We start from the raw sequence: 22,039 nt of genomic DNA, 5'->3' as shown, positions 1-22,039 counted from the left end.
GAGCTCTGGTGCTATGGAGCTCTGGAGCTCTGGAGGTATGGAGCTCTGGAGGTATGGAGCTCTGGAGGTATGGAGCTATGGAGCCCTGGAGCTCTGGAGGTATGGAGCTATGGTGCTATGGAGCTCTGAAGCCATGGAGCTCTGGTGCTATGGAGCTCTGGAGGTATGGAGCTCTGGAGGTATGGAGCTCTGGAGGTATGGAGCTATGGAGCCCTGGAGCTCTGGAGGTATGGAGCTATGGTGCTATGGAGCTCTGAAGCCATGGAGCTCTGGTCCTATGGAGCTCTGGAGGTATGGAGCTCTGGAGGTATGGAGCTCTGGAGGTATGGAGCTATGGAGCCCTGGAGCTCTGGAGGTATGGAGCTATGGTGCTATGGAGCTCTGAAGCCATGGAGCTCTGGTGCTATGGAGCTCTGGAGGTATGGAGCTCTGGAGGTATGGAGCTCTGGAGGTATGGAGCTATGGAGCCCTGGAGCTCTGGAGGTATGGAGCTATGGTGCTATGGAGCTCTGAAGCCATGGAGCTCTGGTGCTATGGAGCTATGGAGCTCTGGTGCTATGGAGCTATGGAGGTATGGAGCCACCAGCCAGCACCCTCCGTGGCTGGATCAATGGAAGTGTTTTAGGTACCAGGCAGCCAAAGGGCCGAGGCCTCACGCTCGACCACGCCGGCGCAGAGTTCCAGCCGCTCGGATAAGCTCTGTCACTCACCCGCCGCGCAGCCACCGGTAACGGGGAAATGTCGCCGCCTTGTGGACACGCCGTTGTAAATGAATGGGCTTTCGCACTTAGTGCAATTTTCGCCAACTCTCTGACTTAGAGCTATGGAAGTATGGAGCTATGGAGCCACCAGCCACCCAGGCTGGAGCTCTGGAGCTCTGGAGGTATGGAGCTCTGGTGCTATGGAAGTATGGAGCTCTGGTGCTATGGAAGTATGGAGCTATGGAGGTATGGAAGTATGGAGCTATGGAAGTATGGAGCTATGGAGCTCTGGAAGTATGGAGCTATGGAGCTCTGGAGGTATGGAGCCCTGGAGCTATGGAGCCCTGGAGCTATGGAAGTATGGAGCTCTGGTGCTATGGAGCTATGGAGCTCTGGTGCTATGGAGCTATGGAGCTATGGAGCTCTGGAGCTATGGAGCTCTGGAGGTATGGAGCTATGGAGCTATGGAGCTCTGGAGGTATGGAGCTATGGAGCTATGGAAGTATGGAGCTCTGGTGCTATGGAGCTATGGAGCTCTGGTGCTATGGAGCTATGGAGCTCTGGTGCTATGGAGCTATGGAGCTCTGGAAGTATGGAGCTCTGGTGCTATGGAGCTATGGAGCTCTGGTGCTATGGAGCTATGGAGCTCTGGTGCTATGGAGCTCTGGTGCTATGGAGCTCTGGTGCTATGGAGCTATGGAGCTCTGGTGCTATGGAGCTCTGGAGGTATGGAGCTCTGGAGGTATGGAGCTCTGGAGGTATGGAGCTATGGAGCCCTGGAGCTCTGGAGGTATGGAGCTATGGTGCTATGGAGCTCTGAAGCCATGGAGCTCTGGTGCTATGGAGCTATGGAGCTCTGGTGCTATGGAGCTATGGAGCTATGGAGCTCTGGAAGTATGGAGCTCTGGTGCTATGGAGCTATGGAGCTCTGGTGCTATGGAGCTATGGAGCTCTGGTGCTATGGAGCTATGGAGCTCTGGTGCTATGGAGCTCTGGTGCTATGGAGCTCTGGTGCTATGGAGCTATGGAGCTCTGGTGCTATGGAGCTATGGAGCTCTGGAGGTATGGAGCTCTGGAGGTATGGAGCTCTGGAGGTATGGAGCTATGGAGCCCTGGAGCTCTGGAGGTATGGAGCTATGGTGCTATGGAGCTCTGAAGCCATGGAGCTCTGGTGCTATGGAGCTCTGGAGCTCTGGAGGTATGGAGCTCTGGAGGTATGGAGCTATGGAGCCCTGGAGCTCTGGAGGTATGGAGCTATGGTGCTATGGAGCTCTGAAGCCATGGAGCTCTGGTGCTATGGAGCTCTGGAGCTCTGGAGGTATGGAGCTCTGGAGGTATGGAGCTCTGGAGGTATGGAGCTATGGAGCCCTGGAGCTCTGGAGGTATGGAGCTATGGTGCTATGGAGCTCTGAAGCCATGGAGCTCTGGTGCTATGGAGCTCTGGAGGTATGGAGCTCTGGAGGTATGGAGCTCTGGAGGTATGGAGCTATGGAGCCCTGGAGCTCTGGAGGTATGGAGCTATGGTGCTATGGAGCTCTGAAGCCATGGAGCTCTGGTGCTATGGAGCTCTGGAGGTATGGAGCTCTGGAGGTATGGAGCTCTGGAGGTATGGAGCTATGGAGCCCTGGAGCTCTGGAGGTATGGAGCTATGGTGCTATGGAGCTCTGAAGCCATGGAGCTCTGGTGCTATGGAGCTATGGAGCTCTGGTGCTATGGAGCTATGGAGGTATGGAGCCACCAGCCAGCACCCTCCTTGGCTGGATCAATGGAAGTGTTTTAGGTACCAGGCAGCCAAAGGGCCGAGGCCTCACGCTCGACCACGCCGGCGCAGAGTTCCAGCCGCTCGGATAAGCTCTGTCACTCACCCGCCGCGCAGCCACCGGTAACGGGGAAATGTCGCCGCCTGGCGGACACGCCGTTGTAAATGAATGGGCTTTCGCACTTAGTGCAATTTTCGCCAACTCTCTGACTTAGAGCTATGGAAGTATGGAGCTATGGAGCCACCAGCCACCCAGGCTGGAGCTATGGAGCTCTGGAGGTATGGAGCTCAGGTGCTATGGAAGTATGGAGCTATGGAGCTATGGAAGTATGGAGCTATGGAGCTATGGAGCTCTGGAAGTATGGAGCTATGGAGCTCTGGAGGTATGGAGCTATGGAGCCCTGGAGCCCTGGAGCTATGGAGCTCTGGTGCTATGGAGGTATGGAGCTCTGGAGGTATGGAGCTCTGGAGGTATGGAGCTATGGAGCTATGGAGCACTGGAGCTATGGAGCTATGGAGCCCTGGAGCTATGGAGCCCTGGAGCTATGGAGCTATGGAGCTCTGGTGCTATGGAGCTATGGAGCTCTGGTGCTATGGAGCTATGGAGCTCTGGTGCTATGGAGCTATGGAGCTCTGGTGCTATGGAGCTATGGAGCTCTGGAAGTATGGAGCTATGGAGCTCTGGAGGTATGGAGCTATGGAGCCCTGGAGCTATGGAGCCCTGGAGCTATGGAAGTATGGAGCTCTGGTGCTATGGAGCTATGGAGCTCTGGTGCTATGGAGCTATGGAGCTCTGGAGCTATGGAGCTCTGGAGGTATGGAGCTATGGAGCTATGGAGCTCTGGAGGTATGGAGCTATGGAGCTATGGAAGTATGGAGCTCTGGTGCTATGGAGCTATGGAGCTCTGGTGCTATGGAGCTATGGAGCTCTGGTGCTATGGAGCTATGGAGCTCTGGAAGTATGGAGCTCTGGTGCTATGGAGCTATGGAGCTCTGGTGCTATGGAGCTATGGAGCTCTGGTGCTATGGAGCTATGGAGCTCTGGTGCTATGGAGCTCTGGTGCTATGGAGCTCTGGTGCTATGGAGCTATGGAGCTCTGGTGCTATGGAGCTATGGAGGTATGGAGCTCTGGAGGTATGGAGCTCTGGAGGTATGGAGCTTTGGAGCCCTGGAGCTCTGGAGGTATGGAGCTATGGTGCTATGGAGCTCTGAAGCCATGGAGCTCTGGTGCTATGGAGCTCTGGAGCTCTGGAGGTATGGAGCTCTGGAGGTATGGAGCTATGGAGCCCTGGAGCTCTGGAGGTATGGAGCTATGGTGCTATGGAGCTCTGAAGCCATGGAGCTCTGGTGCTATGGAGCTCTGGAGCTCTGGAGGTATGGAGCTCTGGAGGTATGGAGCTATGGAGCCCTGGAGCTCTGGAGGTATGGAGCTATGGTGCTATGGAGCTCTGAAGCCATGGAGCTCTGGTGCTATGGAGCTCTGGAGCTCTGGAGGTATGGAGCTCTGGAGGTATGGAGCTCTGGAGGTATGGAGCTATGGAGCCCTGGAGCTCTGGAGGTATGGAGCTATGGTGCTATGGAGCTCTGAAGCCATGGAGCTCTGGTGCTATGGAGCTCTGGAGGTATGGAGCTCTGGAGGTATGGAGCTATGGAGCCCTGGAGCTCTGGAGGTATGGAGCTATGGTGCTATGGAGCTCTGAAGCCATGGAGCTCTGGTGCTATGGAGCTATGGAGCTCTGGTGCTATGGAGCTATGGAGGTATGGAGCCACCAGCCAGCACCCTCCGTGGCTGGATCAATGGAAGTGTTTTAGGTACCAGGCAGCCAAAGGGCCGAGGCCTCACGCTCGACCACGCCGGCGCAGAGTTCCAGCCGCTCGGATAAGCTCTGTCACTCACCCGCCGCGCAGCCACCGGTAACGGGGAAATGTCGCCGCCTTGTGGACACGCCGTTGTAAATGAATGGGCTTTCGCACTTAGTGCAATTTTCGCCAACTCTCTGACTTAGAGCTATGGAAGTATGGAGCTATGGAGCCACCAGCCACCCAGGCTGGAGCTCTGGAGCTCTGGAGGTATGGAGCTCTGGTGCTATGGAAGTATGGAGCTCTGGTGCTATGGAAGTATGGAGCTATGGAGGTATGGAAGTATGGAGCTATGGAAGTATGGAGCTATGGAGCTCTGGAAGTATGGAGCTATGGAGCTCTGGAGGTATGGAGCCCTGGAGCTATGGAGCCCTGGAGCTATGGAAGTATGGAGCTCTGGTGCTATGGAGCTATGGAGCTCTGGTGCTATGGAGCTATGGAGCTCTGGAGCTATGGAGCTCTGGAGGTATGGAGCTATGGAGCTATGGAGCTCTGGAGGTATGGAGCTATGGAGCTATGGAAGTATGGAGCTCTGGTGCTATGGAGCTATGGAGCTCTGGTGCTATGGAGCTATGGAGCTCTGGTGCTATGGAGCTATGGAGCTCTGGAAGTATGGAGCTCTGGTGCTATGGAGCTATGGAGCTCTGGTGCTATGGAGCTATGGAGCTCTGGTGCTATGGAGCTATGGAGCTCTGGTGCTATGGAGCTCTGGTGCTATGGAGCTCTGGTGCTATGGAGCTATGGAGCTCTGGTGCTATGGAGCTATGGAGGTATGGAGCTCTGGAGGTATGGAGCTCTGGAGGTATGGAGCTTTGGAGCCCTGGAGCTCTGGAGGTATGGAGCTATGGTGCTATGGAGCTCTGAAGCCATGGAGCTCTGGTGCTATGGAGCTCTGGAGCTCTGGAGGTATGGAGCTCTGGAGGTATGGAGCTATGGAGCCCTGGAGCTCTGGAGGTATGGAGCTATGGTGCTATGGAGCTCTGAAGCCATGGAGCTCTGGTGCTATGGAGCTCTGGAGCTCTGGAGGTATGGAGCTCTGGAGGTATGGAGCTATGGAGCCCTGGAGCTCTGGAGGTATGGAGCTATGGTGCTATGGAGCTCTGAAGCCATGGAGCTCTGGTGCTATGGAGCTCTGGAGCTCTGGAGGTATGGAGCTCTGGAGGTATGGAGCTCTGGAGGTATGGAGCTATGGAGCCCTGGAGCTCTGGAGGTATGGAGCTATGGTGCTATGGAGCTCTGAAGCCATGGAGCTCTGGTGCTATGGAGCTCTGGAGGTATGGAGCTCTGGAGGTATGGAGCTATGGAGCCCTGGAGCTCTGGAGGTATGGAGCTATGGTGCTATGGAGCTCTGAAGCCATGGAGCTCTGGTGCTATGGAGCTATGGAGCTCTGGTGCTATGGAGCTATGGAGGTATGGAGCCACCAGCCAGCACCCTCCGTGGCTGGATCAATGGAAGTGTTTTAGGTACCAGGCAGCCAAAGGGCCGAGGCCTCACGCTCGACCACGCCGGCGCAGAGTTCCAGCCGCTCGGATAAGCTCTGTCACTCACCCGCCGCGCAGCCACCGGTAACGGGGAAATGTCGCCGCCTTGTGGACACGCCGTTGTAAATGAATGGGCTTTCGCACTTAGTGCAATTTTCGCCAACTCTCTGACTTAGAGCTATGGAAGTATGGAGCTATGGAGCCACCAGCCACCCAGGCTGGAGCTCTGGAGCTCTGGAGGTATGGAGCTCTGGTGCTATGGAAGTATGGAGCTCTGGTGCTATGGAAGTATGGAGCTATGGAGGTATGGAAGTATGGAGCTATGGAAGTATGGAGCTATGGAGCTCTGGAAGTATGGAGCTATGGAGCTCTGGAGGTATGGAGCCCTGGAGCTATGGAGCCCTGGAGCTATGGAAGTATGGAGCTCTGGTGCTATGGAGCTATGGAGCTCTGGTGCTATGGAGCTATGGAGCTCTGGAGCTATGGAGCTCTGGAGGTATGGAGCTATGGAGCTATGGAGCTCTGGAGGTATGGAGCTATGGAGCTATGGAAGTATGGAGCTCTGGTGCTATGGAGCTATGGAGCTCTGGTGCTATGGAGCTATGGAGCTCTGGTGCTATGGAGCTATGGAGCTATGGAGCTCTGGAAGTATGGAGCTCTGGTGCTATGGAGCTATGGAGCTCTGGTGCTATGGAGCTATGGAGCTCTGGTGCTATGGAGTTCTGGTGCTATGGAGCTCTGGTGCTATGGAGCTATGGAGCTCTGGTGCTATGGAGCTCTGGAGGTATGGAGCTCTGGAGGTATGGAGCTCTGGAGGTATGGAGCTATGGAGCCCTGGAGCTCTGGAGGTATGGAGCTATGGTGCTATGGAGCTCTGAAGCCATGGAGCTCTGGTGCTATGGAGCTCTGGAGCTCTGGAGGTATGGAGCTCTGGAGGTATGGAGCTATGGAGCCCTGGAGCTCTGGAGGTATGGAGCTATGGAGCTCTGAAGCCATGGAGCTCTGGTGCTATGGAGCTCTGGAGCTCTGGAGGTATGGAGCTCTGGAGGTATGGAGCTCTGGAGGTATGGAGCTATGGTGCTATGGAGCTCTGAAGCCATGGAGCTCTGGTGCTATGGAGCTCTGGAGGTATGGAGCTCTGGAGGTATGGAGCTCTGGAGGTATGGAGCTATGGAGCCCTGGAGCTCTGGAGGTATGGAGCTATGGTGCTATGGAGCTCTGAAGCCATGGAGCTCTGGTGCTATGGAGCTCTGGAGGTATGGAGCTCTGGAGGTATGGAGCTCTGGAGGTATGGAGCTATGGAGCCCTGGAGCTCTGGAGGTATGGAGCTATGGTGCTATGGAGCTCTGAAGCCATGGAGCTCTGGTGCTATGGAGCTATGGAGCTCTGGTGCTATGGAGCTATGGAGGTATGGAGCCACCAGCCAGCACCCTCCGTGGCTGGATCAATGGAAGTAATTTAGGTACCAGGCAGCCAAAGGGCCGAGGCCTCACGCTCGACCACGCCGGCGCAGAGTTCCAGCCGCTCGGATAAGCTCTGTCACTCACCCGCCGCGCAGCCACCGGTAACGGGGAAATGTCGCCGCCTGGCGGACACGCCGTTGTAAATGAATGGGCTTTCGCACTTAGTGCAATTTTCGCCAACTCTCTGACTTAGAGCTATGGAAGTATGGAGCTATGGAGCCACCAGCCACCCAGGCTGGAGCTATGGAGCTCTGGAGGTATGGAGCTCAGGTGCTATGGAAGTATGGAGCTATGGAGCTATGGAAGTATGGAGCTATGGAGCTATGGAGCTCTGGAAGTATGGAGCTATGGAGCTCTGGAGGTATGGAGCTATGGAGCCCTGGAGCCCTGGAGCTATGGAGCTCTGGTGCTATGGAGGTATGGAGCTCTGGAGGTATGGAGCTCTGGAGGTATGGAGCTATGGAGCTATGGAGCCCTGGAGCTATGGAGCTATGGAGCCCTGGAGCTATGGAGCTATGGAGCCCTGGAGCTATGGAGCTATGGAGCTCTGGTGCTATGGAGCTATGGAGCTCTGGTGCTATGGAGCTATGGAGCTCTGGTGCTATGGAGCTATGGAGCTCTGGTGCTATGGAGCTATGGAGCTCTGGAAGTATGGAGCTATGGAGCTCTGGAGGTATGGAGCTATGGAGCCCTGGAGCTATGGAGCCCTGGAGCTATGGAAGTATGGAGCTCTGGTGCTATGGAGCTATGGAGCTCTGGTGCTATGGAGCTATGGAGCTCTGGAGCTATGGAGCTCTGGAGGTATGGAGCTATGGAGCTATGGAGCTCTGGAGGTATGGAGCTATGGAGCTATGGAAGTATGGAGCTCTGGTGCTATGGAGCTATGGAGCTCTGGTGCTATGGAGCTATGGAGCTCTGGTGCTATGGAGCTATGGAGCTATGGAGCTCTGGAAGTATGGAGCTCTGGTGCTATGGAGCTATGGAGCTCTGGTGCTATGGAGCTATGGAGCTCTGGTGCTATGGAGCTATGGAGCTCTGGTGCTATGGAGCTCTGGTGCTATGGAGCTCTGGTGCTATGGAGCTATGGAGCTCTGGTGCTATGGAGCTATGGAGCTCTGGAGGTATGGAGCTCTGGAGGTATGGAGCTCTGGAGGTATGGAGCTTTGGAGCCCTGGAGCTCTGGAGGTATGGAGCTATGGTGCTATGGAGCTCTGAAGCCATGGAGCTCTGGTGCTATGGAGCTCTGGAGCTCTGGAGGTATGGAGCTCTGGAGGTATGGAGCTATGGAGCCCTGGAGCTCTGGAGGTATGGAGCTATGGTGCTATGGAGCTCTGAAGCCATGGAGCTCTGGTGCTATGGAGCTCTGGAGCTCTGGAGGTATGGAGCTCTGGAGGTATGGAGCTATGGAGCCCTGGAGCTCTGGAGGTATGGAGCTATGGTGCTATGGAGCTCTGAAGCCATGGAGCTCTGGTGCTATGGAGCTCTGGAGCTCTGGAGGTATGGAGCTCTGGAGGTATGGAGCTCTGGAGGTATGGAGCTATGGAGCCCTGGAGCTCTGGAGGTATGGAGCTATGGTGCTATGGAGCTCTGAAGCCATGGAGCTCTGGTGCTATGGAGCTCTGGAGGTATGGAGCTCTGGAGGTATGGAGCTCTGGAGGTATGGAGCTATGGAGCCCTGGAGCTCTGGAGGTATGGAGCTATGGTGCTATGGAGCTCTGAAGCCATGGAGCTCTGGTGCTATGGAGCTCTGGAGGTATGGAGCTCTGGAGGTATGGAGCTCTGGAGGTATGGAGCTATGGAGCCCTGGAGCTCTGGAGGTATGGAGCTATGGTGCTATGGAGCTCTGAAGCCATGGAGCTCTGGTGCTATGGAGCTATGGAGCTCTGGTGCTATGGAGCTATGGAGGTATGGAGCCACCAGCCAGCACCCTCCGTGGCTGGATCAATGGAAGTGTTTTAGGTACCAGGCAGCCAAAGGGCCGAGGCCTCACGCTCGACCACGCCGGCGCAGAGTTCCAGCAGCTCGGATAAGCTCTGTCACTCACCCGCCGCGCAGCCACCGGTAACGGGGAAATGTCGCCGCCTTGTGGACACGCCGTTGTAAATGAATGGGCTTTCGCACTTAGTGCAATTTTCGCCAACTCTCTGACTTAGAGCTATGGAAGTATGGAGCTATGGAGCCACCAGCCACCCAGGCTGGAGCTCTGGAGCTCTGGAGCTCTGGTGCTATGGAAGTATGGAGCTCTGGTGCTATGGAAGTATGGAGCTATGGAGCTATGGAAGTATGGAGCTATGGAGCTCTGGAAGTATGGAGCTATGGAGCTATGGAGGTATGGAGCTATGGAGCCCTGGAGCTATGGAGCCCTGGAGCTATGGAAGTATGGAGCTCTGGTGCTATGGAGCTATGGAGCTCTGGTGCTATGGAGCTATGGAGCTCTGGTGCTATGGAGCTATGGAGCTATGGAGCTCTGGTGCTATGGAGCTATGGAGCTCTGGTGCTATGGAGCTATGGAGCTCTGGTGCTATGGAGCTCTGGAGCTCTGGAGGTATGGAGCTCTGGTGCTATGGAGCTATGGAGCTCTGGTGCTATGGAGCTATGGAGCTCTGGTGCTATGGAGCTCTGGAGGTATGGAGCTCTGGTGCTATGGAGCTATGGAAGTATAGAGCTATGGAAGTATGGAGCTCTGGAGGTATGGAGGTATGGAGCTATGGAGCTCTGCAGCTATGGAAGTATGGAGCTCTGGAGGTATGGAGCCACCAGCCAGCACCCTCCGTGGCTGGATCAATGGAAGTGTTTAGGTACCAGGCAGCCAAAGGGCCGAGGCCTCACGCTCGACCACGCCGGCGCAGAGTTCCAGCCGCTCGGATAAGCTCTGTCACTCACCCGCCGCGCAGCCACCGGTAACGGGAAAATGTCGCCGCCTGGCGGACACGCCGTTGTAAATGAATGGGCTATCCCCGGGCGCGCCCTTTACGCACGCCCGCCGTCATTCTACGGAGACTAAGTTCCGCCCCGGGGAGGCTGCCTCCTCCCCTCCGCGGCCCGGGGATGCTGCCTCATCCCCGGACGCGCCCTTTACGCACGCCCGCCGTCATTCTACGGAGACTAAGTTCCGCCCCGGGGAGGCTGCCTCCTCCCCTCCGCGGCCCAGGGATGCTGCCTCATCCCCGGGCGCGCCCGCTGTCTTCCGCCGCGGCGTAATTTCTTCAAAGTCCGATGACGCCCCTGGTAGCGGCCCACCCCGGAGGGGGGATGCCGACCGGCCCCCGGAGGTGACACCGGCCGACAAAAGGTTGGATCGAGGGCTGACTCTCAATAGATCGCAGCGATGTAGCTGCTCTGCTACTTACGAGACCCTGACCCAGAATCAGGTCGTATGCAAGTCATTTAGACCTGATAGGCTGCCTCCCTGTCGGAGGTGATAGGGCAGACATTCGAATGAGACGTCGCCGCCGCGGAGGGCCGGCGATCGGCTGGAAGTTATCGAGGATCACCAAGGGAGGCCGGGCCGGACGCGCGGAGGGCCGCGGCGCGGCGCGTGAACGCCGGCGCGACCCCTGGGCCCGCGCGCCCGGGCACCGCGTGGGTTTTGGGTCTGATAAATGCGCGCGTCCCCGGAGGTCGGCGCCCGTTTGCATGTATTAGCTCTAGAATTGCCACAGTTATCCAAGTAACTGAGGAGCGATCAAAGGAACCATAACTGATTTAATGAGCCATTCGCAGTTTCGCTGTACGGGCCGTGTGCACTTAGACTTGCATGGCTTAATCTTTGAGACAAGCATATGCTACTGGCAGGATCAACCAGGTAGGAGAGAGGGTGGCTGGGTAGCGCCTCTCGCTCGCCGGCCCGCCGGAGCGGGGGCTCGCGCGACTGTTTTCCGGACGCCGGCCGCGGTTCGCGGGGGCTCTAGGTGGTCTGAGGCTGCCGCGGGGTGAGATGGATCGGGCTGGACCCGGCGCAGCCGAAGCCGAGGACGCGGAACCTCGAACGCGACCCTCGCGGACCCCTAAACGAGAGGAGCTGCGCCCGGCCTCGTAAGACACCCCCTGTCCGGTGCTGAGTTTGACCCCGACGCCGCTGACCGCCGCCGCCGCCTTGCCGCTAGCCCTCCGCACGTGTGGGGCCGGTGCGCGACCCGTAGGACGGCCGGCAACTCGCTCGTTTGGCGGGGCGATGCAAGGTTAGGCGAACCGGGCGGTAACTCGTGCAGTCGGTTGGACGACTTTGCGGTGGACAGGGTGGTGCGAATCCGGCGGGACGGCCCTTCGATGGAGCCCGCTGCAGGGGGACGTTCGGTGGGTTGAGCCGCGCTCGCCGCGGAACCTTCGAGCGCCGCTACTCAGCAAGTAAACGAGAGGGAGCTGCGCCCGGCCTCGTAAGACGCCTCTTCTCCGGTGCGAGCGCCCCGACGCCGCTGGCCGCCGCCGCCGCCTTGCCGCTATCCCGCCGCGCGTTTGGGGCCGGAGGGCGACCCGTAGGACGGCCCGCCGACTACACGACCGTTTGGCAGAGCGAGTGCAAGGTTAGGCGAGCTGGGCGGTAACTCGGGTTAGTCTGGGGAGACTGGCGGTGGACAGGGGGGCGCGAATCCGGCCGGGCGGCCCCATCGATTAAGCATTGGTAGGGGGCCGAGGATGAGCCGTGCGAAGTGGCCTCGGAGGCGGTCCGTGGGGGACGACGGGGGGGGACGGGCGTCGGCCCTCCGGCCCGAGCAGAGAACGTTCGGTCACCCAGGCGGGAATCTGCGCCCCGGCCCGAGTCGGACTCGGTCGGTGCGGCCCGCTGAGGCCCTCAACTATTCCCGTACGCGGGGGTCGGGAGCTGCGGCGCTGCGCCGGCGACTTACCCGCGCGAGGCACGCACTGCGTGCGGCCAGGATGCGGAGTTGGATCGGCGCTGGTTGGGAACCCTCGGGGAACGAAGGCGGACGGTGGCCAGCCGGCACCGACGAACCCGTCGGGGAGGGGGCTGGTGGCAGGCGCGATCGGCACTATTGCTGACTGCCGGGAGGGAAGCTGCGCCCCGGCCGAGTCAGACTCAGCCGTTGCGGCCCCCCCGAGCCCGCAGCGCGTAGCGCGGAAGCCATACGCCCCCCCGATGCGGAGCGACAGACGCCCCCGCGACCGCGGTTGGTCGGGAAGGCTTTTCGGATAGAGGTCGGACGGTGTGTGTGGACGGCTTCCCGTGGTGCCGCCGCTATCAAGCCGGAGGGTTTGAGAAACGTCATTCGCAGAAGGACCGGCGCGGCCGGCGGACGCTCGCACGCGCGGCGCCCGACACTCAGCCGCTCGCTCGGCCTCCGTGGATCGTGGCTAGGTGGGATGGATGCTTTTTCCGGGTCGTCTCGGTCTCGCCGCAGTACGGTCGCGCCGGGGCCTGCGGGGCGGCGCGGGGAGCGCCAACATTCGTAGTTGACACTTTGTTTCATTTTATCCGAGCGGGCGGGCGCCTCGAGAGGCGGACCGTCCGGGGCGACTCTCGGCCTTTGTTTAAGGAGCCGGCCGGGCATCACGCTCCTTCCTTGGATGGACAACATTCGTAGTTGACACTTTGTGTCATTTTATCCGAGCGGGCGGGCGCCGCGAGGCGGACCGTCCGGGGCGACTCTCGGCCTGTGTTTAAGGAGCCGGCCGGGCATCACGCTCCTTCCTTGGATGGACAACATTCGCAGTTGACACTTTGTGTCATTTTATCCGAGCAGACGGGCGCCGCGAGGCGGACCGTCCGGGGCGACTCTCGGCCTGTGTTTTCGGAGCCGGCCGGGCCTCACGCTCCCTCCTTGGATGGACAACATTCGTAGTTGACACTTTGTGTCATTTTATCCGAGCGGGCGGGCGCCGCGAGGCGGACCGTCCGGGGCGACTCTCGGCCTGTGTTTAAGGAGCCGGCCGGGCATCACGCTCCTTCCTTGGATGGACAACATTCGCAGTTGACACTTTGTGTCATTTTATCCGAGCAGACGGGCGCCGCGAGGCGGACCGTCCGGGGCGACTCTCGGCCTGTGTTTTCGGAGCCGGCCGGGCCTCACGCTCCCTCCTTGGATGGACAACATTCATAGTTGACACTTTGTGTCATTTTATCCGAGCGGGCGGGCGCCGCGAGGCGGACCGTCCGGGGCGACTCTCGGCCTGTGTTTAAGGAGCCGGCCGGGCATCACGCTCCTTCCTTGGATGGACAACATTCGCAGTTGACACTTTGTGTCATTTTATCCGAGCGGACGGGCGCCGCGAGGCGGACCGTCCGGGGCGACTCTCGGCCTGTGTTTAAGGAGCCGGCCGGGCATCACGCTCCTTCCTTGGATGGACAACATTCGTAGTTGACACTTTGTGTCATTTTATCCGAGCGGGCGGGCGCCGCGAGGCGGACCGTCCGGGGCGACTCTCGGCCTGTGTTTAAGGAGCCGGCCGGGCATCACGCTCCTTCCTTGGATGGACAACATTCGCAGTTGACACTTTGTGTCATTTTATCCGAGCGGACGGGCGCCGCGAGGCGGACCGTCCGGGGCGACTCTCGGCCTGTGTTTAAGGAGCCGGCCGGGCATCACGCTCCTTCCTTGGATGGACAACATTCGTAGTTGACACTTTGTGTCATTTTATCCGAGCGGGCGGGCGCCGCGAGGCGGACCGTCCGGGGCGACTCTCGGCCTGTGTTTAAGGAGCCGGCCGGGCATCACGCTCCTTCCTTGGATGGACAACATTCGCAGTTGACACTTTGTGTCATTTTATCCGAGCAGACGGGCGCCGCGAGGCGGACCGTCCGGGGCGACTCTCGGCCTGTGTTTAAGGAGCCGGCCGGGCATCACGCTCCTTCCTTGGATGGACAACATTCGTAGTTGACACTTTGTGTCATTTTATCCGAGCGGGCGGGCGCCGCGAGGCGGACCGTCCGGGGCGACTCTCGGCCTTTGTTTAAGGAGCCGGCCGGGCATCACGCTCCTTCCTTGGATGGACAACATTCGCAGTTGACACTTTGTGTCATTTTATCCGAGCGGGCGGGCGCCGCGAGGCGGACCGTCCGGGGCGACTCTCGGCCTGTGTTTAAGGAGCCGGCCGGGCATCACGCTCCTTCCTTGGATGGACAACATTCGCAGTTGACACTTTGTGTCATTTTATCCGAGCAGACGGGCGCCGCGAGGCGGACCGTCCGGGGCGACTCTCGGCCTGTGTTTAAGGAGCCGGCCGGGCATCACGCTCCTTCCTTGGATGGACAACATTCGTAGTTGACACTTTGTGTCATTTTATCCGAGCGGGCGGGCGCCGCGAGGCGGACCGTCCGGGGCGACTCTCGGCCTGTGTTTAAGGAGCCGGCCGGGCATCACGCTCCTTCCTTGGATGGACAACATTCGCAGTTGACACTTTGTGTCATTTTATCCGAGCAGACGGGCGCCGCGAGGCGGACCGTCCGGGGCGACTCTCGGCCTGTGTTTAAGGAGCCGGCCGGGCATCACGCTCCTTCCTTGGATGGACAACATTCGCAGTTGACACTTTGTGTCATTTTGTTCGGCCTGTGTTTAAGGAGGCGGCCGTCCTCCACTCGGTCCGTGTTTAAGGAGCAACACTCGCGCTCCGGTTCGGCCTGTGTTTAAGGAGGCGGCCGTCCTCCCCTTGGTCTGTGTTAAGGGCGACACTCGGTCCGTGTTTAAGGAGCCTGGCCCTCGCGCTCCGGTTCGGCCTGTATTTAGGGAGGCGGCCGTCCTCCGCTTGGTCTGTGTTAAGGGCGACACTCGGTCCGTGTTTAAGGAGCCTGGCCCTGACGCTCCTCTCCGGCCTGTGTTTAAGGAGGCGGCCGTCCTCCCCTTGGTCTGTGTTAAGGGCGACACTCGGTCCGTGTTTAAGGAGCCTGGCCCTCGCGCTCCGGTTCGGCCTGTATTTAGGGAGGCGGCCGTCCTCCGCTTGGTCTGTGTTAAGGGCGACACTCGGTCCGTGTTTAAGGAGCCTGGCCCTGACGCTCCTCTCCGGCCTGTGTTTAAGGAGGCGGCCGTCCTCCCCTTGGTCTGTGTTAAGGGCGACACTCGGTCCGTGTTTAAGGAGCGGCCCTCGCGCTCCGGTTCGGCCTGTATTTAGGGAGGCGGCCGTCCTCCGCTTGGTCTGTGTTAAGGGCGACACTCGGTCCGTGTTTAAGGAGCGGCCCTCGCGCTCCGGTTCGGCCTGTATTTAGGGAGGCGGCCGTCCTCCGCTTGGTCTGTGTTAAGGGCGACACTCGGTCCGTGTTTAAGGAGCCGGCCCTGACGCTCCTCTTCGGCCTGTGTTTAAGGAGGCGGCCGTCCTCCACTTCCTTCCATGCACCACCACATTCGCAGTTGACACTTTGCCATTTTTTCAGAGAGGTGACACTTAGTCGTTTTTTCGAAAGTTGACACTTAGTCGTTTTTTTCAAAAGTTGACACTTTGCCGTTTTTTCAGAGAGGTGACACTTTGTCGTTTTTTCGAAAGTTGACACTTAGCCGTTTTTTCGAAAGTTGACACTTAGCCGTTTTTTCGAAAGTTGACACTTAGTCACTTTTTCGCCACAGTGACACCTCCAGCGCGTGCCACGGCGCTTTTCAGGTCTTCTATCCGACCTTGTGCTGTCGAGGACGGCGTGTCCGACGCCGTGGGGAGACCAGCACCATCTCCTCCATACTCGTAAACGAGGTGCTTTGGAAAACGGGGGGAAAGTCGATGAGTACACTGACTACTGGGACCATTTCATTGTACTCTGGCGCACCTGAAGACCAAAAAAGGTACTGCATCTTAGCCCGGGTACCTCACCCCCTGGTACCTCGAGGAGAACTTAGAAAAATTTCGACAAATTTTTGGTGAGCTCCAGGGAGAGAGGCTGATTTTTCGCTTTTTGAGGCCGACCGCCGAACCGGCGCGGGGCGGACTCACAAGCCCCGCAGAGCCGTGGGCACTTAGTCGTTTTTTCAGAGAGGCGACACTTAGTCGTTTTTTCGGAGGCGACACTTAGTCGTTTTTTCGAAAGTTGACACTTAGCCGTTTTTTCGAAAGTCGACACTTAGCCGTTTTTTTGGAAAGTTGACACTTAGTCGTTTTTTCGAAAGTTGACACTTAGTCGTTTTTTCGCCACAATTGGCTCTGAGCTCCAGGGGGAGAGGCTGGTTTTGCCTTATTTCAGGCCGGCTGGGGAACCGGCGCGGGTCGGATGCACGAGCCCGGCAGAGCCGTGGGCACTTAGAAAATTTTCGCCGATTAAGCTGGGACCTCCAGGCGGAGACCGGCATTCCTCGTCCTCGGGGTTCGACCCAGGAACCGGCGCTGGGCAGACGCCGTAGCCACGCAGAGCCGTGGGCACTTAGAAAATATTCGCCAAGTTGGCTCTGAGCTCCAGGCGGAGAGGCTGGTTTTGCCTTATTTCAGGCCGGCTGGGGAACCGGCGCGGGTCGGATGCACGAGCCCGCAGAGCCGTGGGCACTTTGCCATTTTCTCAGAGTCGACACTTAGTCGTTTTTTCAGAGAGGCGACACTCTGTCGTTTTTTCGAAAGTTGACACTTTGCCGTTTTTTCAGAGAGGCGACACTTAGCCGTTTTTTCGAAAGTTGACACTTAGCCGTTTTTTCGAAAGTCGACACTTAGCCGTTTTTTCAGAGATGTGACACTTTGCCGTTTTTTCGAAAGTCGACACTTAGCCGTTTTTTCAGAGATGTGACACTTAGAAACTTTTTGCCAAGTTGGCTGTGAGCTCCAGGAGGAGACCGTTATTTTTCGTCATTCGAGGCCGACTGCGGAACCGGCGCTGGGCGGACGCCAAAGCTCGGCAGGGCCGTGGGCACTTAGAAACTTTTTGCCAAGTTGGCTGTGAGCTCCAGGAGGAGACCGTTATTTTTCGTCATTCGAGGCCGACTGCGGAACCGGCGCTGGGCGGACGCCAAAGCTCGGCAGGGCCGTGGGCACTTAGAAACTTTTTGCCAAGTTGGCTGTGAGCTCCAGGAGGAGACCGTTATTTTTCGTCATTCGAGGCCGACTGCGGAACCGGCGCTGGGCGGACGCCAAAGCTCGGCAGGGCCGTGGGCACTTAGAAACTTTTTGCCAAGTTGGCTGTGAGCTCCAGGAGGAGACCGTTATTTTTCGTCATTCGAGGCCGACTGCGGAACCGGCGCTGGGCGGACGCCAAAGCTCGGCAGGGCCGTGGGCACCTAGAAACTTTTTGCCAAGTTGGCTGTGAGCTCCAGGAGGAGACCGTTATTTTTCGTCATTCGAGGCCGACTGCGGAACCGGCGCTGGGCGGACGCCAAAGCTCGGCAGGGCCGTGGGCACTTAGAAACTTTTTGCCAAGTTGGCTGTGAGCTCCAGGAGGAGACCGTTATTTTTCGTCATTCGAGGCCGACTGCGGAACCGGCGCTGGGCGGACGCCAAAGCTCGGCAGGGCCGTGGGCACTTAGAAACTTTTTGCCAAGTTGGCTGTGAGCTCCAGGAGGAGACCGTTATTTTTCGTCATTCGAGGCCGACTGCGGAACCGGCGCTGGGCGGACGCCAAAGCTCGGCAGGGCCGTGGGCACTTAGAAACTTTTTGCCAAGTTGGCTGTGAGCTCCAGGAGGAGACCGTTATTTTTCGTCATTCGAGGCCGACTGCGGAACCGGCGCTCGGCGGACGCCAAAGCTCGGCAGGGCCGTGGGCACTTAGAAACTTTTTGCCAAGTTGGCTGTGAGCTCCAGGAGGAGACCGTTATTTTTCGTCATTCGAGGCCGACTGCGGAACCGGCGCTGGGCGGACGCCAAAGCTCGGCAGGGCCGTGGGCACTTAGAAACTTTTTGCCAAGTTGGCTGTGAGCTCCAGGAGGAGACCGTCATTTTTCGTCATTCGAGGCCGGCTGCAGAACCGGCGCGGGTCGGATGCACGAGCCCGCAGAGCCGTGGGCACTTTGCCACTTTTTCGCCACAATTGGCTGTGAGCTCCAGGAGGAGACCGTTATTTTTCGTCATTCTAGGCCGGTTGCAGAACCGGCGCGGCTCGGATGCACGAGCCCGCAGAGCCGTGGGCACTTAGAAAATTTTCAGAGAGGCGACACTTTGCCATTTTTTCAGAGAGGTGACACTTAGTCGTTTTTTCGAAAGTTGACACTTAGCCGTTTTTTCGAAAGTTGACACTTAGTCGTTTTTTCGAAAGTTGACACTTAGTCGTTTTTTCGCCACAGTGCCCACCTCCAGCGCGTGCCACGGCGCTTTCCAGGTCTTCTATCCGACCTTGTGCTGTCGAGGACGGCGTGTCCGACGCCGTGGGGAGACCAGCACCATCTCCTCCATACTCGTAAACGAGGTGCTTTGGAAAACGGGGGGAAAGTCGATGAGTACACTGACTACTGGGACCATTTCATTGTACTCTGGCGCACCTGAAGACCAAAAAAGGTACTGCATCTTAGCCCGGGTACCTCACCCCCTGGTACCTCGAGGAGAACTTAGAAAAATTTCGACAAATTTTTGGTGAGCTCCAGGGAGAGAGGCTGATTTTTCGCTTTTTGAGGCCGACCGCCGAACCGGCGCGGGGCGGACTCACAAGCCCCGCAGAGCCGTGGGCACTCTGCCGTTTTTTCAGAGAGGCGACACTTAGTCGTTTTTTCGAAAGTTGACACTTAGCCGTTTTTTCGAAAGTTGACACTTAGCCGTTTTTTCGAAAGTCGACACTTAGCCGTTTTTTCGAAAGTTGACACTTAGTCGTTTTTTCGCCGATTTTGCTGGGACCTCCAGGCGAGGACCGGCGTTTTTCGTCTTCCGGGTCCGACCCGGGAACCAGCGCCGAGCGGACACATTCGCTCGCAAGTGCCGTTGGCACTTAGAAAATTTTTCGTTTGTCATGAGCTCCGGGCGAGGACCGGCGTTTTTCGTCTTCCGGGTTCGACCCGGGAACCAGCGCCGAGCGGACACATTCGCTCGCAAGTGCCGTTGGCACTTAGAAAATTTTTCGTTTGTCATGAGCTCCGGGCGGAGACCGGCGTTTTTCGTCTTCCGGGTCCGACCCGGGAACCAGCGCCGAGCGGACACATTCGCTCGCAAGTGCCGTTGGCACTTAGAAAATTTTTCGTTTGTCATGAGCTCCGGGCGAGGACCGGCGTTTTTCGTCTTCCGGGTTCGACCCGGGAACCAGCGCCGAGCGGACACATTCGCTCGCAAGTGCCGTTGGCACTTGGAAAATTTTTCGTTTGTCATGAGCTCCGGGCGGAGACCGGCGTTTTTCGTCTTCCGGGTTCGACCCGGGAACCAGCGCCGAGCGGACACATTCGCTCGCAAGTGCCGTTGGCACTTAGAAAATTTTTCGTTTGTCATGAGCTCCGGGCGAGGACCGGCGTTTTTCGTCTTCCGGGTTCGACCCGGGAACCAGCGCCGAGCGGACACATTCGCTCGCAAGTGCCGTTGGCACTTAGAAAATGTTTCGTTTGTCATGAGCTCCGGGCGGAGACCGGCGTTTTTCGTCTTCCGGGTTCGACCCGGGAACCAGCGCCGAGCGGACACATTCGCTCGCAAGTGCCGTTGGCACTTAGAAAATTTTTCGTTTGTCATGAGCTCCGGGCGGAGACCGGCATTTTTCGTCATTCGAGGCCGACGGGGGAACCAGCCGGAGCGGACACGTTTGCTCGGAAGAGCCGTTGGCACTTAGAAAAAATTCCGTGTCTCGTGAGCTCCAGGGGGGACAGGCTGGTTTTATTCATCCGTAGCCGACATGGGAACCAGCGCGGAGCGGATTGGTGTTGCGCTGGCATATACCTCATCTCTCTCAGGAGTCCCCCCCTTATACGTGCCGATTGTGTTTTGGAAAACGGGGGGTAACTGGATGAGTACACTGACTAGGGGGACCAGTACACTAGCGAGTGGGACCAGTACACTGACTAGTGGGACCAACACACTATGAGCGCCTGGTACCTAAAATGGAAGTATAGAGGCCGACTTTCGGGCAAGATCACGCCGTGTTAGGCTTCCAGGACCTCGGCTAAGCAATTTTAACGGGTCGCCCGGTTCTTTTTTGATCCAGCCCGGTTCTTTTTTTATCCAGCCCGGTTCTTTTTACACTTCCAGCTGGAGCTCGGGAGCGGCTTTTTGCACAAGATCACGCCGTGTTAGGCTTCCAGGACCTCGGCTAAGCAATTTTAACGGGCCGCCCGGTTCTTTTTTGATCCAGCCCGGTTCTTTTTTTTATCCAGCCTGGTTCTTTTTACACTTCCAGCTGGAGCTCGGGAGCGGCTTTTTGCACAAGATCACGCCGGGTTAGGCTTCCAGGACCTCGGCTAAGCAATTTTAACGGGTCGCCCGGTTCTTTTTTTTTATCCAGCCCGGTTCTTTTTTTTATCCAGCCTGGTTCTTTTTACACTTCCAGCTGGAGCTCGGGAGCGGCTTTTTGCACAAGATCACGCCGTGTTAGGCTTCCAGGACCTCGGCTAAGCAATTTTAACGGGTCGCCCGGTTCTTTTTTGATCCAGCCCGGTTCTTTTTTTATCCAGCCCGGTTCTTTTTACACTTCCAGCTGGAGCTCGGGAGCGGCTTTTTGCACAAGATCACGCCGTGTTAGGCTTCCAGGACCTCGGCTAAGCAATTTTAACGGGTCGCCCGGTTCTTTTTTGATCCAGCCCGGTTCTTTTTTTTATCCAGCCCGGTTCTTTTTACACTTCCAGCTGGAGCTCGGGAGCGGCTTTTTGCACAAGATCACGCCGGGTTAGGCTTCCAGGACCTCGGCTAAGCAATTTTAACGGGCCGCCCGGTTCTTTTTTTTATCCAGCCCGGTTCTTTTTACACTTCCAGCTGGAGCTCGGGAGCGGCTTTTTGCACAAGATCACGCCGGGTTAGGCTTCCAGGACCTCGGCTAAGCAATTTTAACGGGTCGCCCGGTTCTTTTTTGATCCAGCCCGGTTCTTTTTTTATCCAGCCCGGTTCTTTTTACACTTCCAGCTGGAGCTCGGGAGCGGCTTTTTGCACAAGATCACGCCGTGTTAGGCTTCCAGGACCTCGGCTAAGCAATTTTAACGGGTCGCCCGGTTCTTTTTTGATCCAGCCCGGTTCTTTTTTTTATCCAGCCCGGTTCTTTTCACACTTCCAGCTGGAGCTCGGCAGCGGCTATTTGCACAAGATCACGCCGGGTTAGGCTTCCAGGACCTCGGCTAAACAATTTTAACGGGTCGCCCGGTTCTTTTTTGATCCAGCCCGGTTCTTTTTTTTTATCCAGCCCGGTTCTTTTTACACTTCCAGCTGGAGCTCGGGAGCGGCTTTTTGCACAAGATCACGCCGGGTTAGGCTTCCAGGACCTCGGCTAAGCAATTTTAACGGGCCGCCCGGTTCTTTTTTTTATCCAGCCCGGTTCTTTTTACACTTCAAGCTGGAGCTCGGGAGCGGCTTTTTGCACAAGATCACGCCGGGTTAGGCTTCCAGGACCTCGGCTAAGCAATTTTAACGGGTCGCCCGGTTCTTTTTTTGATCCAGCCCGGTTCTTTTTTTATCCAGCCCGGTTCTTTTTACACTTCCAGCTGGAGCTCGGGAGCGGCTTTTTGCACAAGATCACGCCGTGTTAGGCTTCCAGGACCTCGGCTAAGCAATTTTAACGGGTCGCCCGGTTCTTTTTTGATCCAGCCCGGTTCTTTTTTTTATCCAGCCCGGTTCTTTTCACACTTCCAGCTGGAGCTCGGCAGCGGCTATTTGCACAAGATCACGCCGGGTTAGGCTTCCAGGACCTCGGCTAAGCAATTTTAACGGGCCGCCCGGTTCTTTTTTTTATCCAGCCCGGTTCTTTTTACACTTCCAGCTGGAGCTCGGGAGCGGCTTTTTGCACAAGATCACGCCGTGTTAGGCTTCC

This window comes from Syngnathus leptorhynchus, unplaced genomic scaffold (assembly GCF_054491065.1).
Source record: "Syngnathus leptorhynchus isolate UIUO unplaced genomic scaffold, UIUO_Slep HiC_scaffold_57, whole genome shotgun sequence".
In the NCBI taxonomy this organism is placed as follows: domain Eukaryota; kingdom Metazoa; phylum Chordata; class Actinopteri; order Syngnathiformes; family Syngnathidae; genus Syngnathus; species Syngnathus leptorhynchus.
Note: the sequence above shows the minus strand (reverse complement) of the source record.